This window comes from Lycorma delicatula, chromosome 12 (genome assembly GCF_047948215.1).
Source record: "Lycorma delicatula isolate Av1 chromosome 12, ASM4794821v1, whole genome shotgun sequence".
Lineage (NCBI taxonomy): Eukaryota > Metazoa > Arthropoda > Insecta > Hemiptera > Fulgoridae > Lycorma > Lycorma delicatula.
Genome location: NC_134466.1, coordinates 28,576,531 through 28,595,088, shown reverse-complemented (window position 1 = coordinate 28,595,088; position 18,558 = coordinate 28,576,531). Strand labels below are relative to the sequence as shown.

Genomic DNA, 18,558 nt, shown 5'->3' with positions numbered 1-18,558 from the left:
TTTTATGTTTTCTTTATAAATTTTTAATGAATATTTTGACTTTGATGATAATTTTTCATTTTATAGATGTTCTAGTTCTAAATTTCCTTTAGTAAACATAAATGGTTGATGTTTTAAACAAAAAAGGAGGATATTTTCTTCTTACATTTGTCATCACTAATTTTAAAGTTTTTTTAAATAATGTTTGTTGTAGTCTGATGTCACTGATAAAGAATTTTTATACAAAAATTAAAAAAAAATTATTTGGAAAATTTAGAGTAAATTAGTCAATGACTTAACAATGAAAGAAAAGATTTATATTAAGGAAACAGGACTGCAGAAACATATACAGAGTGTTTCTAAAATGTTGAGCTGGTTATAGTTTTTGAATTCTACTTGTAAACTAAACAAAAAATATCCTTAGAAAAATGATCTGAAGAAGAAGATGAAGAAGACCCTCTATGTGACCCGACGTTACGGACAGTAGTCCGGAAAAGAGCCCAGCAGAGATGCACCGTGAAGGGCAGCCATTGAAGAAGTGGATGAAGATCTTCTCCTTATCCATTCCTTAAAAATACTTACAATTAAATAAATTAAATTAAATCAGCAATTGCGACTCCCTTCGAAGAAGGGGTGGATTATTTCCTCCAAACAATTAATGCCCAGTTGTGGCGTATTCCTGCTAGCCTATGAAGCGTTAGTACTGAAAGGACTTCAGTGGACAGTCTGAAGGGGAATTACGTTGGGAGCACAGGTTTTAAAAAGCCTAGTTTCCCGCGGTCGGACCCAGAAATGGGTTTGAGAATGCTGGATTTGAACAGATATGGAACGCTATTCAAAATTCCGTCCATAAAATTAAAACAAAACTTTAAATTTAGACCCGACATTAAAATAAACCCTTGAAACACGTCCAATTAACAGAATCATACAGCAGCAAGGGACACTTTCTAGGCTCTGCGATTCGAAGGGAGAAATTGTGAAACTCCCGCCACTTTTGCATCCCGTTCCCTTAGGAAAAATGGCAATTTCTCCTTCGTTCTTCCCCTGTCCCCTTTTTGTTATTTTTATATAAAAATTTATATCTCAAGTTTGGATAGACGAATCACATTAATACTTTGTAAGCGTCTATTTAATAAAGTTTTAAAATTAGTAAAAAATCAGGACTTAAATAACTTTGCAAATTACAAAATGGTAGCCATTTTTATTTTTAAATCCGTTATATCTCCATAAATATAGTTTTATCAAAATGAATGTTATATGCTAAAATATTAAGCCTTTTATTTTGAACGAAATGATATATATTTTTTAAAATCGGTTAAGAAATTCGATGCTAATTGACAATAAATAAAAACAATTAATATTTAATCGAATTGAACGTAAAGTGGAGGACATGAAAACAAGACACATAAATACAACATCAATTATCTGCCACAACTCGGCTGTTTCTTAACCGATTTAAAAAAAATAAAAGGCATGATATTTTAGAAAATTACCTAAATTTTGATAAAACTAATATGTATGGAGATATAACGGATTGAAAAATAAACATGGCCGCCATTTTGTCATTTTCAAAGGTATTTAAGTCCTGATTTTTTGCTAATTTTAAAACTTTATTACAAAGACGCTTACAAAGTATTAATATGATTTGTCTATCCGAACTTGAGATATAAATTTTTATATAAAAATAACAAAATGGTAGAAAGTGGGAGAACAAAGGAGAAATTGCCATTTTTCCTAAGAATATTTTTTGTTTAGTTTTACAAGTAGAATCCAAAAAAAACTGTAGCTAGCCAACCATTTCATAAATACTGCATATTTGCATACTATACAGTATTACCTAACATTCTGTAGCATTCTACATTATTTCTCAACATTTTTTGGATTTTTTCAAAATTTCAACATTTTCAACAACAAAAATTTCAACATTTTTTCTCAACATTTTTGTCCAAGTGCAAGTTTCTTTCTTTGTGTTCTTCCAAAGGCATTTTTTTTTTGTGCAGGCCATATTTTTTTATGCCTATATTTATTTAATACCTAATATACTAAGTAATTTTTATTTCCAAATAACTACAAGAGAAATGACAATTTTTTTAAATTTCCTGAAAAAAGAATCTTTTGTTGCATGAAAACAGATTTTTTAAATGATAAACCCTATTATAATGCTTATATAACTTTATACCTTACCTCATCAACCACTCCTTGACCATTAGATAGATATAAGTACAGCACAAGCACACCAGCAGGTAAAAACAAACCGTATTCGATCATTTTTATAACACTGCTGGCCTGAAATTTAAAATAGAACTTTGTTGTTTTGTTTCTTTTTTAGTTATTTTTAATTATTCAAATAAGTTAAAATAAATATTTTATTCAGTTTAACATTTGATTATATTTTTCACAATATTTTATATTTCTGCTAGGATTATCGTGATTAATTTAAGCATTATTTTCTGCCATCCTAGCATTTTCACTCTGACATTCGTAGTTGGGAATCCAATTTAGGAAGACTCAATGCTAAAAGTAGTTTTGAGAATGAAGGTGCTCTAAAACACATAAACTACAAATGTTAGAGTGAAAATGCTAGGAATGGCAGAAAATAATACTCAAATCAAACACAATTATACATTTTATATCAAAAAGTTTAGGTGTTAACCCATGAACAAAAAAAAGTAAAAGAATTGATCTATCACTTTTCCAGAAGTTTGAGGAAAGCTATATGAAACCTTAATCAATGCAGCTCAAAAACAAAATTCAAATACAAAAAATATAAAATTCAAAATACAAAATTGATAATAAAAAATTGGTTCTCTATTGATATATAATAATTATAACAAAAAACAGTAAAGCACATAAATAAAAAAAATAAAATAAAATAACAGTTTTTAAGGGATTTATTGAAATTGAGTACATATTTTATTCATGTTAAATGAGAATTAATAATAAGATTAGTATTTGTTAAAATTTTTTAAAGCGATGTGTAATTTTAATAATAATTAAAAAATAATAAAAAACTTTAGCTCCCAGGTACTTTTCTGTATCACATTACATTTTACATCTTAAATTTTAGACCTAATGCTTTTAGGAATTCTTTTTGAAAAATGAAATTCAATTATTTGTTTATTTATTTAACCAGTTTCTCTGATAGCATAACAATTAAGTTTTTCATTAGTCAGAAATTTAAAACTGAAATGAATACTTTACTGAGTGGTTAAAATTAGGAAATTGATTTTTTATATTATTATAATATTTTCTGATAGGTGGGACAGCTAATAAACTCTTACACTAAGCAGACTCACCCTACAATCAGTAGAACCATTTTTTCATAATTCAAGTTCGTCTAGTTACTCCTGAATACCAGTTAGAAATGAAAAGAAAAAAAAAATTGAAACTAAATATTTCTAAATGTTTTAATTTTTTTTTAATTTGCAATCTTTAGCAGACTTCTTTCTGTGGCAAAATTTAATTACAGATATGATGAATTTCAATTGCCCACCCTTTTAAAATGTCAATTGAGCAGTTTAACAAGTAGAATATAGATGGCTTTTGTCTTCAGTACGTGACATATTCAGAACAAATTATTGCATGGAAGTCAGTGTTAGAATATTGTAAGATGATCACCTTGAGGTTAGCTAATCATTATACGAGGAAGACTGTCAGCATTTGTAGTGCATCAGGTAAACACAACAATTACTCATGTTGTCTGACAACAGTCCAATGTTCCCACTGGGTAATTACTATTTAATGTTTCATTTTATAATTTTTGATTATGTATTTTAAATGGTTCCAAACAAATCACAACATACAGAATTGGGAGCATTCTATTTGTTGCCATAAAATAAATACTAACAATAAAAAGTAATAATAAATAACACTAAAAAAACGAAGAAAAAAATGAAAACATTTTCAAATAGTTAGTTTCAGAAACTACTTTTTTTTTCATTTCTAACTGGAACTATTTAAATTATCTTTTTATCTTGAACTGTTCAAACTTAAAAAATTAAAAATGTTTACTTCAAAAAGAATCCATTAAATAATAAAAAAAATCATATTTTTAAAATTCTTTAATTTTGATTTTGTGAATGCAGCATCAAATTAAGTTAATGGTAAATGGGTTTTTTACCAATTCCTAAAATTTAAAATATAAATAAAAATTGAAAAGTATTGTTTTTTACTGTAATCTTTTAAGATGTCTTTATTAAAGTTTATTTTATTTTAATATACATTGGGCTACCCAATTTACAATTATGGAAGATATTTTATGCAAAATTACAGTTATGGAATTGCAGCATCTCTTCCTATCATCTGGAATATTCTGGATTTGAATTCTACTAGTTTGTCATTTTTCAAAAATCACCAAATGTAATTTCTTGTCACAGAAAATGTATTAGTCCTTTCTCACAGTTACCATGAGAATAAATAAATGATAGTTAATATTTAAGTTATTATCTAAATGAAGTAAATTATAATTACCTCAGCAATCCAAAATAAAGATATGCAAGTCAATAGACATATTGCTGCATAAATGAATAACGAACTTATACTCAGACTTTCATTTACACTTTTATGCATTCTGAAACAAAAAAAATTCTAGTTTATGTTTGCATTTCTAAGATTATTATAGAAGTATTTTTTATTAAAAATTAAACAAAAGGGTAAACCATTTGAACCAATAATTTACTCATGCATTCATATATACAAGAATGAGCAACTAATGTTCCATGTTACAACTTGTTTTTCTTCGTCTGTGTTGAAAATTGAGTCTCCTTGATGTCCCTCTTTAGTTGGTGAAAATCACTAAGTACTAAAACATTATCCCTACTTCCCAGCTGATAAGATACCTTTCAGAATATCATTAATACAGATCTTATAACTGTAATTTGGTCATTTAAACAAACAGTTGACTTATACTTATACTTAGTACTTTGTTCCCGCAACAACAAATAAATTTTCTGAAACTAATGTATGGATCTGGTGAGAAAATTATCTTGCTGCAATTGCTTAATCTCATAGTAACCATGTTTGAAACAAGTTTACAATTTCCTTCTTCTTGTTCACAAAATCATTCATGACCACAGTTAATTTTACAGATTATACAAAATTTTATCATCCAACAGGAACATGACTACGTTATCATATATAATTTAATTAATTCAGCAAAATCAAGGTGTTTGGTTTCAAAATCGAAAAATTTTGCCACAAAGTAATTTAAAGTAAAATTATTATCTGTTGCATAATCACAAAAACAGATTTTTTGTCAAAAGTGATACCAAATTTTCAAAAAGATTTTTGTTCATTCCTTTTAATGATAGATTGTTTTTTAATGCTTATGTCTTTATGTACATCTAGATGGACAATTCAGTTTATCCGATGTACTTAACAGTTTATCTGATTTAATTTTCTTATCTCTATTATAGTTTTCAATGAATATACAGTATGTTATTGATTTTAGTGTGTGTGCGCGCGCGCGCGCGCGCGCGCGCGTGTGTGTGTGTGTGTGTGTGTGTGTGTGTGTGTGTGAACACTATTTGTCTCTGATTCTGACTTCAAATTTTGATTGTATTGTTGGAGGATTACAAAAATACATGATTACCTTAAAATGGTCACCAAAATTAAATTTTTTTAATATAATCATGCAGTAACAGTGGTATGCTATCAAGTTGATTTAAATGTACTAATAAAAAGGTATACTAAAATGCATAAAATATATAAATATTAATTTTATAGATCAGGGAAGACCCCCTCAAAAATTGCGAAAAATCTAACTTTTTAATAATTGAAAAGAAATAAAATATGTCATTAAACTGGCAAAACACAAGATAAATAAATTATATTAACTTAGCGTATGTAGTGTAAGTAGAAGTTAGATAAAATTCTCTCATTTCTAACTTTATTAGAAATGGATTAATAATTAAGAGAACAGCAGTAATAACAAGAATGTTTGTTCAGGGATGTCTTTCTAGACTTTTCATTAATAACAACTGGTTTATTTTGTAATTACTCATGAATTTAATAATGTTTATTAATTGATGTTTGGAAATAAATATTATTGTCATTATTATTTTATTTTTATTAATGGCTTCACTGATTTTTATACATGTCCATCACCCAGGTGCAACTGAGTGTTGTCATTACTAATACTGAATCATAAAATATACCTATATATGTAATCTTGATGTTCTGCTACTTGTTCAAGATATTTTTTCAACTGATATTCAAATATATTCTTAAATTTTTTCTCTTGTTTTGTTATAAGATTATTATTTTCATTAAAATTTTGATTATTTAAATTAATTTTTAATTCTAATTCATTATTTGAAGTTAAGTAATTATATTTATCATCTATTTCGTTTATTGTCATACATAAGATTTGAATTTCTTTCATTAGATGATACATTGATATTGTTGATGTTGATACGATACAAAATGCATTGAAACTTGCCAGTAAACAATAAAAATATTGAAATATATATAGCGGTATGTAATATTTTATATTATCTGAATCAAAAGGATAAATTCCTTCAAAAGGATATCTCTTATCGTAATTTTTTGTATAGTTTATAATTGATAAAAATAATGATGGTAATGTCATATTAAAAAAAAAACATATATATAAATTTCTTATTCTTTTAACTATAATTTTTTCAGTTTCATTTGATTTTTTTATGAATAATTGATATTTTTTTGATAAAGAATTGTAATAATTTTCACAAAAATATTTCTTTTCAGCTGTTATAAGTAATGTAAATATATCTGATGGAAGCAAAGCGAATTCTGTAAATACTGCTGTACTAAATAAACTGTCATTTAAATCTTCTAATGATATAAATCGTAACTCAAGCTGATCCCAGTTACGTACTAATGCTAAAATTGATTGAATTAATATGTATAATGATATTATCATTAATAGTTTTGCTCGTAACATTGAATTTTTAGAATTTTTTACACCAACATTTTTTAATATTTTCCTTACTAAAGCCATACTCCCAGACATGATCAAACTGTAACAAAAGAAAATTATCATTATACTTTTGTGTTTATGTATTATTTGTATTAGTTTTTTTTCTTTAAGATTGTGTGAACAGTTTTGAAAGAGGTTCTTCTTCTATTTGTTAGTCTTAAAGTCCTTCAAATTATAACCCCAATTATATCAGATTGACACTAATTTAATGTATTTTCTCGTGTTCCACACCTCAACTTTAGGCTATCAGTGTTTTTTATATTTATTAATCACAGTAGGGTCTTTATTACAAGTTGTAAATAGCTACTTTAAGATCAAGCAGAAAAAGAATAAATGATAACGTGAATCAGCAAGAATAAGTTTTTTTTTTAACATTGATAAGTGCAAACTTAACAGATAAAAAACCAAAATTATCTTTAATAAACATGAGAAATAAGATAAGATAAAGGAACTTATGTTCTTGGTGTTGTACTTGCATCAGGATTTTCCTTTGATTTGCGTATAAAAAAATATTGTTAATAAATCACTTGAAAACCTTACATTTATTACTATAATTTTTAAAAGTTTAACCATAGTTCTTCTTTTTATTTAATTTATATTATACACTAGTTTGGTTGATTTTAGATTACAATTCTACTCTATGAAATACTTTTTCCAAAAATAATTTACAATTGCTTAAAAAAATTCAACTTAGATATTTAAAAATGAATTTTGTTGGACAGTAGAGAACAAAAAGGTTTTGAGTGCCTCTTCATAATTTATTAATGATACACAACCAACCTTCTCTAAGGTACAGGCAAAAGTTCAGTACCTTCATCTACCTTCATAAACATTTAAATGACATTCTTTTATTAACCATGGACATAGAGGTCGATGTACATATTGAGTGGTTGTCCAAGATAACTTTTTTTTTTATTGCTAGTAAACCTTGCAATACAAAACAGTGCATTACACAAATTATTTTAATGAAATAAACATGAAAATAAACATTTTTATTAATAAAAATGATTGTTAATTCCACACAATTTAAGATGATAATATTTTATTTTTTTTGACTATTATTTTCGTTTCCTTCAGATGTTATATTAGTGTCATTAAATGTACTGACTTTATTAGTAAGTTATTATTGTTTCTGTAATACATAATAAAATCTTTGATTGCATTTTTTTTTTTAATTATACAAGTGCTTATATTTTACTGTAGAAATGCATTATTATTTGAAAGAAAGAAACCTGAGGATCTAAAAATAAAAATGGAGTGGGAAGTAGCTGCAAAGGATAAGTGACCATCAATATTAAATGTGACATACACAAAGCAGTTAAATAATGAAGAATGAAAAAGTGATTGTAGTAGATAAAGTTCCTGTAAAATGATATATATGCTTAAAGAAGGAAGGAGTGGAAGAAATAGTTGAACTGTATAATAGCGTGTAATGCATTGGAGAATGGCTGAAAGACTTGACAATGCTAGCATGTTTGAGACGGAAATGGATGGAGACAGCGGTGGCATAAGGGACCTGCCCAGGCAGAACACCAGATGATGACAGTATTATTTTTTTAATCTGGCTTAATTTTTTTCATGAAGAGTGTCAATATTATACAATTAAATTTTTTAGGAAATTATGACAATTAACATAGCTCATTATTGGAAACAGGCATTTTTTTAATCTATTAATTTAATTTTAATCAATATTTTAGAATACATTGTACTAGCATCTACTAATTAATTAGTTTTTTAATCTCATTTACATGCATGTTTATAACATGGTATGGAACTGTGAATGTGTATACAAACCGTAACTGGTCCTTACTGTACAATTTGCAGCTGATAATAAATAAATAACTACTTTTAGGAAGTAATAGATATCATAACTTTTTTCTAAATAATGGAAATAAGACTATAATTTCAAAAAAATAAATTCCCTGGTAACATATTGTTACTGGCACATATTTTATTGAAACATTTTTTTTTACAAGGTAAATTGGATGCCGCCATGAAATGAAGGATTATTGAATATCATGTTAATCAGAAGTTGACTAATTTTGAAATATAAATAGTAGTAGTATTGTCTTATTTCATAACCGTACGTACTTATGTTGTCTTTTTATAATTAGGTGGCAAAGATTTAAAATGTATCCATAATTAGTCATGTAATGTAACTGTATTATTGAAAATAATTATAATATATCTCATCTACTGTTATTGTTACTTGTTAAATCTTGTACAATGTTAGAAACTTGTATGATTCTTATTACAGGCTGTAAATAAATAAGAACAATAACATATAATTGGTAAGAAAACTTACTAAAATTTTCTTCATATATATATATATATATAGTTTCTAAAATTTGTTTGATTAATATTATAAAATGTAATTTATAATAGACAAAAGATGATGTAAGAATTTCTTATAAAAAAATTTTGGAAAAAATTAAGATGTTGATCTTTAATCCAGTTTTAAAAAAAATAAATCTCACAAAAGATTTTCTCATTTTTAGTTGGTGAGGGGTACATCTCCCTGAAAAGGTTTTATGTGTGTTAAAAAAAATATGTGTTTAATCACTAATAAACTTAAAATTTTTTGATAAGAAATTAATATATTAAAATAATTTAGAAATACATTTTTTCAAATGCATATGGAGATCTACCATCATATTCATATAGCCTTCTATAGTCGAACAGATCTAAAAAAGAGAAATAAAAGTAACTTAGTGTATGTTATACTTACGTTACAGCTTGAGTGTAGGATTGTATAAGTGAGGTTTAACACAAAGACATCAATTTTTATATTCTTCCAAAAAAGGAAATCATGAATTTTCCATTTACCCAGTTTAAGTAATGTATGTGTTCAGTGCTATTTTGAGTTCTGACAGTACATACGCACTTTTTTAAGGCTGAGCTTTACATTATCTAAATTTAAGCAGTATATACATGCTGTTTTAGTTCTGACAATACAGACGTACTTACTTTTTTAAGCCTGAGCTTTACAGCAACTAAAATTATACCATAACTACTTTTCTATTTTGAAATATTATTTCCTTCTTGGCTATTTCATCAGAATTTTACGCACATTATTTGTCATAATAATTTATAGTAGTATTTTGGTTGTATATGTACCACTCTTTATAGTAAATCATGAGTTGTTTTACTAGTAATATGCATATTTATAATTGAATATTTTTGGGGTAAAATTGAAATAAAAATTGGCAAAAATTTTATTGTCAAGTCTTAAAAAGTTTTGAAAAGATTAATACAAAATATTCAGCAAAACTAGACAAACTGTTCAATCTGCAGACGTTAAAAACATATTACATAAAAGAAGTTAAATTGCTTCTTAGAGAGAAAAGAAGAGAGCGATGGAGGGCTTTCCAAAGTTTCAGTTTTCAAACCACCAAAGCTAATAAATTGATCGTTGGTCTCCTCTCCAGTCATACACACCTTGGTTGACAGCACTACTCTTCCACAAACAATTTTCATAACATATCTTATTAAATAGTGTAGTTTCTAGTTCCAATCATGATGTTTTTATCTAGGTAACACTACAAATGGATTATCCAAGAACATTTTCCTTCCTACCTCATAAATATCTCATTCTTCCAGTCAACCATCATTTCCAGTCTTACCAGTAGCTCAGTAGGTATGAATGAATAGCATTGTATTGTGATTAACATTTATACTTTATATTTTTCGCTTTTATTCCACCTTTATACCTAATGTTTGTCTCTGATACCACTCGCTATTGTACTACATATTAACTTTCTCAATACCATTAAATAATAGAAAAATGGCGGACCTACAGCCCACTGAGAAAATGTTACAAGGTTTATGTTTCATTACACATGATTTTGTTAAATGTTTTTGCCAATTGTAGCTAAATAATGTTCATCCATTTAGCATACTAACAACAACAAAAACTTTTACAATGAAAAGCTTCAGTAATTTAAAAAAAAATTGCAACATCAGTGAAAAAATAATAAAAAGAATGTAATTTGCAAAGAATAAAATTTGCAATAAATTTATTTTATTTTTTTCAACAGAAAAAAGGAGATTTTCCAAAAAAATAAATAAAACAAATGCAGTTTGCTTCTTTGTTTAATTTTGCCAAGAATTACAAAATAAAAATGTAAGCACATATAGCAAATAAAGCAGCAATCCCTCCTTGCTTCTTCATCTGTTTGACTGTGATCATGATGTTCATTTTTTCTATTTTTTTCTAAAAAAAAAATATATTGCAAGTACCTTCTCAGTAGAGTTATTAGTCAGATGTCAGTACTACTCAGACAGTGTCATTACTAGTCTAAACTAACTTTAGTTGAGTAAGAGATTTAATTGTGGTTAGACATGTTGTCATTATGCTCTTTGTTCTTACTCTTTTTACTGGGTTTTTCATTGTTTTTTTTTGGATTGCTATTCTCATTGATTTTTGGTTAATGGACTATCTTTTTATAGTGATTTTAAGTGTTCGACCTTATTGTTATATGTAATAAGAACTGATAGTTGGTTCTATTATTGCGGTGCAAATTTTTGCAAGTATATAGAAGAGACAAACAAGGACTTGAAAAATTTTTCGCTTCTTCTCTTATACAGTTGAACGGAATTATTCAAATTCCTGTGACCAGTTACAAGGAGAAATACCTTTTCCTGTTTTTTTCTCTCCCCTTCCTCCAATCACAAAATCCTCCTGGATCTATTCAATCAGGTCAGGGACCTCCATGACTCTCCGAACCCTTCTCCTCCCAAAATTTTAGAACCCATTTTTGGGGGATACCTTTCCTTGATCCCCCAAATTTCTTTAGGACCCTCCAATTTTTTTTAATACTTTTTTCTTATTATACATTTTCCAACCCCTCCCCCTTGAAAAAATTTCCCCCTTGACTTCCCCAAAATTTATCGAGTAGGTACTGTAATTGTAAGGAATTGTGCCTAGAATAAGGAACTAATATAAGATCAGACATAAGGTCCATCCCTATGGAAGAAGTAGCTGAACAAACCCGGCAGGAGCTGGTAGTGTCGTCGCAGAAGTCAGTGGACTTGAAGAGAAAGAAAAGGTGCCGTTTCATGCATATGAAAAAAGCTTACGGCTGTTTTTAACGGACTTAGAGAGTTGACAGAGATGTCACCACCACTAGAAGGGATCACACAGGCTACCCAAACTGATCCTTTTAAGGAACTGGATATGACCGACATACTAAAAGCGGATTTGTCAGGCAAAAAGATAATAGACCTGTTACCGCAGCAATGCCATCTGAGTGTAGTAGTAGGGTGAAACAATTGAAGACCCTTCTCACTGAATTGGGCAATACCTGCAGCTTCATCGATCTGAGGCATGCAAAGACAACTGACAAAGAGAAAAACAAGACATCAGTCCTCAAGCCTGGGGACATTGTTCGTGATGTTACGTCAATTATGAGTGAGGGCTCTGCTTCCACAGAGAAATGTAAATTCAAGATCCACTATAATTCCTCGGCGGATGATCGAGCATCAGCAGAGGTCATTTTGAGGACGTTGTGATGAGAATTGCAGGAGTAAGAGTCTCCGGTGTTTATCCTACTTGCAGGCTATATTGGAAATCACATCAGGAAGTTAAGGTCTTTCTGTTTAAAGAACTGTCTGAACCGGTGAGTACTTTGGCATTGGGATCGGTGGGCCCTGCCAGGCAGATACAACCTGCAGCGGGCGGCCCAAAAAGATCAATACCTCCGGTGGAGGACAGAGTTAAATGGACACTCTCCTGGGCTGAGTAATACTTCACTGTTTATCCGGTCCGGAATTATTTTAAGAAATTGACTGGGTAGTTTAACTAGTAAAGAAAAGAAAAAGATGTTAGTTGTTTTTATTTTCATCCCTACTTCCCAACTAACATCTTCTTTTTCTTTTCTTTACTAGTTAAACAATCCAGTCAATTTCTTCAAATAATTCCATTTTGTACCAAATTTTTAATTTAATTTTATCAATCCAGTTTTGTTACAGCGATAAATTTGTTAAATTCATTATAAAACAAGTCAGTCGTTTTTTACTTTTTACAGAATTACCATTTTAATTTAATTACCAAACTTATTTAGATATAAAATTAGCCTCTTTTCTATGATTCACAAAGAAAATATTAAACTCCTTTTATAATCCAGAAGTAAAAGAAGGTAACACATGCATGAGAGCAAACAAAAAATTTAAACTATCCTAGGAAATTTTGATTATATGTATACCAGAACATCTAATGCTTCTGCCAATACTTTTCTTAAAATTCTAGAGCTACTGTGCCAATCTGGATTTTTTTACTGCTGAATCCATTAAAACTTAAGATTTTGAGTTTAAATTTGTCCAGATAACATTATGAGTTGAGCCATATTTGCTCACTCTACCTTTTGGTTTGTAAACCAAAAGCATTTTATATTTTATCGCTTCATTTTTAATGTAATAATAAATTTAGTTGCTGATTAAATCTCCTTCTGTAAGATTTAGCTATATAGCCTCTGTGAAAGAAATTTAGATAGAAATTGAACTTAATTTTACTTTTATATTTCATTTTTCAAATCAAGTTAAGTGCTCTATAGATGTCAAAGATGTAATCGAAAATCTGGTTATTCCTCATCATTCATTGACAGCAATCTTTTAAGCCTTATTTTACAGTTAGTAAACACAAACTTAACAAAACAGAGTAAAATTGAATACATGAATGGGCTGGATCACTCTCACTAAAATATAAATTACAGAAAATCTATTTGCATTTTACATAAACAGAAAAAAATTAATGAAGGTGAATGCCACAATTTTTTCTAGCATTATCTACATGCTAGTTATATAATTTAAAGTTTTGTCTAAGTTGCAAAAGTTCAGTTCGTTTTGTTGTTGTCTTTGTGTTTTAAAAACATTGAAGTAAAAGGCTATTGTTTTTATTTACTTTTGTGTTTGTATGGAATTGAACTTACTTTTATACTTTAACACTTTACACATTTTAAAATTGTAAACATGAATGATAAAAACTGTTTCCACATAATTTCCTTTAAATTTTCTAAAGGAGGCATGAATTAAGCAAATAAAGTTTTCAAACAATTTTTTGTGGAATTTTGACTGGTAGTTCCTTTCAGGATGATTATTTAATAATTCCATTCGTATTGATATTTGTGATAAATTCGCACAGATCAGATTTGAGTGTACTCAGGTTAAAAATAGTTTTGATCTTGTTCTATTGTACAAATACAAAGTATAATATCTCATCTTAATAGTACAATGTATTATGAAATTACAAAAAAAAATCTATAAGCATAAAATAAAAAAATAAAGTATTCTGTAAACTTGCTAAATAATATTGGCTCATGCTATAGATAATTCTTTTATACAGAATTGTCACAATACAGTTTACATCTTCCAAATAGTAATCTAAGACAAACTATAGTATCAAGATGAATACTGACTCAATGTTATTGCAAAAATGTGGCATAGCCCAATTATTGCATAAATGGGTTATCCTATTCAGTTGGTCATCATCAAATTCTTGTTGCATTTGGTAAACAACAAAAAACTGAAATTCAATTCAGTTATTCCTGGATAGGTTTTTTAAAAGAATATGAAGTAAATATTAATTTGCTTAACAATCCCTAAATAGTTAGAAAGGCGTTAGAAACCAATTAGAGAGAAGATTTATAAACTTCACTTAGCATAAGTTAAAAACAAGTATCAAAATTCACAAAATATTACTTGCAAAAGAACATACTTGAATATTTTATTTGGTTTTTTTTCTTACTCTTTTATAATAACAAGTAAAGTACAGTTTTAAGTTGTAGATATTTCCTGCAGCAAAGTAATTACCATTTACTACAGAAAATTTGGCAATTTCTTGTTTCCTTCCCCACTACTTACCTTATCTAATAAAAAAAATAATTATTTTTAAAATAACTATTCATCGTAAATATCTAATTATTTTGTTACAATGATCTCATAATGAATCAAACTATATCTCATGTCCTTAGGACCTATAACCACCGAGCAGGCAGGGACTTCATGAAAATAAAAATGTATAAAAATTAGATGTTTGAACTGTAGCATATCTATTAAAAAAAAAAAAAAACTAGATTTTTAGCCTTTAAAACTGAAGAAATTCTTTTGTAGAATTTACCAAATTCTGCAAAATTTGAAGGCTAAAATAGGGTCTTCTGAATTTTTCCTCTACAATCAGGTCTTTCTTTGAATCAACTAATTATTATTAATAGTACTGAAAAAAATAATTTATCATTGGAAAAGTATACATATTTGACATAAAACCATTTAAGCCGAATGATTTTAATCCTAACATCTTAGTTGAGCAGTTCATCATTAAAATTGAAGTTTTAAACCACTTTGATATATTAACCCAGTTGCATTCATTTAAGGCTATTTTCATATCTTTAGTAGAAGTGTACATATTTTCATTTCCTTTAACTTCTCTGCTTTTTGTCGATATATGTACTTCTACTGTACTCTAACCTGACCTCTTTATTTTCATTCTTGGGATTTTGTGAGAAATTATCTTGGGCAAATACTATTTGTTTGGTGTCCATACCAAGACAGTTGCTTCTGCTCAATGTTTTTTTACAGTTGTACTTTTTTGTTTCATTCTTCTCAAACCTACACTCCTTACTCAGCCACCTTAGATCTACATCAAATTCATCTTTCAATTCATGTCCTTATTCATATTTCACACTGTATCATATGGCAGACAAATTTCTTCCAAAGCACTCTTCATTTTTAAACTACTCTTAATATCCTATTTTTACAATAGATGATATATCCTTGCAAGAGCTTGTTCCTGATTAATTATCTATTTAATATTACAATGATCATAGCTCTCTGACAACAGTACAACTCTCATATTTATCCGAGTTCTTTTAATTTGGTTTATGATAACTGCATCAAATAATAAACTTATATATATATATATATATATATATAGGTGTGAGTGTGTATATATATATATACATATATACACATTCACACCAAATAATAATAAATTTTTACTCTACCTTCTTTTACTTTTTTTCCTAACGTGTATGTTGCAATCTCAACACTCTGATTTCTCACTCTTATGACAAGGTTTACACTTCTGTAATCTATATAATTACCAATTCTATCATATACTTTGTCATAAAACTGTTTATTTGTTTTGTGTTTACAGGAATTTATCTAAAAATTCATTCATTCAATGACTTATGTTACAAACTACAGTACATGTAACCTATTTGGTGATGCTCAGTAAAATTTTCTTAATTTGAATTTTATTTATAAAGTCAAGTAGTTAAGAAATAAAAATTTTCTTAATGAAAAAATAAGTATCACCATTTAATTTCCTTCACCAGAAGATAAAATTAGGAAAAAAGGGGTAACCTACAGCTAAAAAAAAAAACCGAGGAGAGATTGTTTCATTTGCAAATTACCTGACTAGTCTTCCTACTGTTAGAAATCAAATTATACATTTAATTTTTCTCCATGTGAAAATCTGTCAACTGACTTTATAACCAAACACAATACTTTTTGTTATTCATAACCAGAAAAGCAATATATATATATATATATATATATATACAGAGTGATTCAGGAGCAAAGAGCAATAGTTTGACAACTCATTCTAGAGGCTAAAAATAAGAAAAAAGTTCATATAAACATAGGTCCGAAAACACTTCGTTAGCAAGTTATACAAGGTGAAAAATTTCGCCCGAGTTTCAGTTCCTCTGGGTAAATTAAGGCTTTCTGAAATTCTGGGAAGGACAATAAGGGGTAAATTCAATTGTTTCTTATGGTTTTTAGAGCTGCGAAATCGAAAAAATAGGTCCCAGAAGTGTATCTCTCTTAGTTTCTATATCCCATGTAAAACGCCAAAAATAGGATTAAAAAACACATTTTTTTACGCTTGATGTACAATAACGTTGTTAAATTGGCAATAAATCATACATTTTTTAAACATAAATTGTAGAGAATTTAATTATAAGAAGAATGATGTAAATAATGTCAACAAAAAAGAAATAAAATTTTAAACATGTCGACTTTTATTAACAACAGAACCGATGAAAACTTAGAAGAAAATGTTACAAAAAAAGAAAACAGATGTGTGTAATAGGTACAATAATTTTAGGCCTATGGAAAACAAGTTGGCAACACTGATTTTTTTCATCACAATTTGTTTAAATACTACTCATTGTTGTCAGTTAATTTTGGTAATGTGTTAAATAACTTTTCGCTAATGAATCATGTTAGGAGTATTATGTAGAATTCTTATCGTAAAATTTCAGAAAACTGTTAAGAAGTGTAATTTTGTATTCATTTTACAGTGCATAAAAATCAAGTCTGTTAAAAAAGTGAAATTCTGTTTTAGTTTTGTTTTGAAAAATGCTGCTTATCTTCACTAATGCTGAATATGCCGACATGATTTTCATCTATGGATTTTGCAATGGAAGTGCTGCAGCACCGGTTATGGAGTATCGACATAGGTATCCTGGTCGTGTTGCACCAAATCGTAAAGTATTTATTAGAATTTTTAATAATCTTCGTGAGAATGGTACGCTTCCCAGCGCTCATATTTCATCTGAACGACAAGCAAATCATGCTGATGAAGGTGAAAATATTCAGTAGATAGTTCAACGTAGTCCGGCAATGAGCACACGATTAATTGCAACACAGCTCAATATTTCACAAAGTAGAGTATGGAGGACATTAAATAATGGATTGCATCTTTTCATATTCAGAAAGTGCAACATCTCCAGCCTGGTGACTACGCCAGCCGGCTGCAGTTTTGTCAATGGGTTAATAGGAATCAACATTTAATTCCATTTATACTATTTTCGGATGAAGCTACTTTCACTCGTAACGTAATAACACATGGAATGCGCATCAGTGTTTTGTTGACATTATTTACATCAATCTTCTTATAATTAAATTCTCTACAATTTATGTTTAAAAAATGTATGACTTATTGTCAATTTAACAACGTTATTGTACGTCAAATGTAAAAAAATGTGTTTTTTAATCCTATTTTTGGGGTTTTACATGGGATATAGAAACTAAGAGAGATACACTTCTGGGACCTATTTTTTTGATTTCCCAGCTCAAAAATCATAAGAAACAATTGTATTTTCCCCTTAATTGACCTTCCCAGAATTTCAGAAAGCCTTAATTTACCCAGAGGAACTGAAACTCGGACGAAATCTTTCATTCTGTATAACTCGCTAACGAAGCGTTTTCGGACCTATGTCTATGAACTTTTTTCTTATTTTTAGCCTCTAGAATGATTTGTCAAAGTATTGCCCTATCCTCCTGAATCACTCTGTATAATCAAGTTAAATAGCCTCACAATCTTCCACCATCTTTTATTAGAATGGTTGTTTTATTATTTGTAGTGATAGTACACTGATTCATCCCACTGACCTTAGTGTATCAAATTGAACTAAGAAGAGAATAAAATTAAATTTAAAAATGTTTAATTTTGCAGATATTTTTTATGGTAGTTGCTAACATTTACAAACCTTGAAATACTTTAAAAATCACAACTGAAACAATATTATCAATATCTGCAGGATGCCAGGTTTAAACTAAAAACTTGTAATAGAATAATATTCTGATGTGTGCATGGGAGTTATCAGCATTTTTTTATCAAC

At 28.3% G+C, this 18,558-nt stretch overlaps 1 long non-coding RNA gene across 2 annotated transcripts in view; it reads left to right on the top strand.

Annotated features, from left to right (window-relative positions):
• The window catches only part of LOC142333066 (uncharacterized), an 87,205-nt gene that overhangs the window by 41,827 nt on the left and 26,820 nt on the right, over positions 1 to 18,558 (top strand). The window contains exon 5 of one of the 2 annotated variants that reach the window (XR_012758509.1): positions 8,141 to 8,585. The exons of the other annotated variant lie outside the window; for it this stretch is intronic. This is a non-coding gene — a long non-coding RNA (uncharacterized LOC142333066). Of the gene's footprint in view, positions 1 to 8,140; positions 8,586 to 18,558 lie in introns of those variants that run through there. 2 annotated transcript variants of the gene reach the window in all.